The sequence below is a fragment of the Tupaia chinensis genome, unplaced genomic scaffold (assembly GCF_000334495.1).
Source record: "Tupaia chinensis unplaced genomic scaffold, TupChi_1.0 Scaffold138278_1, whole genome shotgun sequence".
NCBI lineage: Eukaryota > Metazoa > Chordata > Mammalia > Scandentia > Tupaiidae > Tupaia > Tupaia belangeri.
Genome location: NW_006198176.1, coordinates 154187 through 155237, shown reverse-complemented (window position 1 = coordinate 155237; position 1051 = coordinate 154187). Strand labels below are relative to the sequence as shown.

General features: G+C 34.4%; 1 non-coding gene across 1 annotated transcript; it reads left to right on the top strand.

The window, feature by feature from the left end:
* Nucleotides 1-286: 286 nt before the first annotated feature.
* On the top strand, nucleotides 287-393 carry LOC114004497 (U6 spliceosomal RNA). Its single transcript, XR_003546632.1, has one exon. It is a non-coding gene; the product is annotated as a U6 spliceosomal RNA (small nuclear RNA).
* The last annotated feature ends 658 nt before the right edge of the window (nucleotides 394-1051 follow it).

Genomic DNA, 1051 nt, shown 5'->3' with positions numbered 1-1051 from the left:
TGGCTAACAAGATTTGCTAATGGTTGGATGTAGGTTGTGAGAGAGAGCAGTCAAACATGAATCTAAATTTTTGGCTTAAGTAGTTGGAATTTTGGTGTTGTTATTTACTGAGACAGGAGAAACTGTTAAGTGATGTGTTGCAGAGATCAGATGGCTGGTTTGGGACATGTCAGTGGACTTGCTAGGTAGCAGACAGAAATCCAGAAATTCTGGAAGGAGACAATCTAGGCCAGGATATACATTTGGAAGTCAGCCACATATAGGCAGTATTTAAGTGATAAGATTGGTGCTCGCTTTGGCAGCACATATACTAAAATTGGAATGATATAGAGAAGATGAGCTTGGCCCCTGTGCAAGGATGACACGCAAATTTTTGAAGCGTTCCATATTTTTGAGAGGCATGATATTTGTGGGACACAGAAATGGCTTATTACCTGTTGGTGATAACATGTATAATATTCTCAACTTGACTGTCTGAGAAGTAGTTAGTGTTAGGTAAATTCTCTTTATGAGCCAAATGATGTATAGTGATTGAATGTTTAAAAAAAATAAAAAGAATAAAAAAAATTCTGAAAAAAATGAAGAGCTATTTGCTGATGATGATGTGGATAGTAATGTCTTTGTCTTGAGGAGTATGCAATGTAATCATGCTGGAAAAAGAAATGTTATACACTGTAAAGATATATGTGATTAAATGTAATATAAAAAAGAAAAAAGAAATAAAAAAAGAAAGAAAGTGATAAGATTGGATGTACTCACCAGGTCAAATTTCCAGCCCCAACATTGATGTTTTTTCTTTGTGATGGTGTTAATAGGTTGATTTTATGTGTCTTTTGCATTAAAGTTTGTCTAAGGGATTATACTGAAATAGGGATTTTCTCTATTTTTAGCTTCCAATTTACCCTTATTCTTGCTAAAAATAGATTTGTTGCCAGTAGAACTGGATGTTATTGAGCAGTTTAGACACTGGGACCTAAGGCCAATAGCAGATAGTACTCACACTTTTTTGTAGTTCAAAATAAAACAAATTGAACAGAGCAGAAAAGATCCA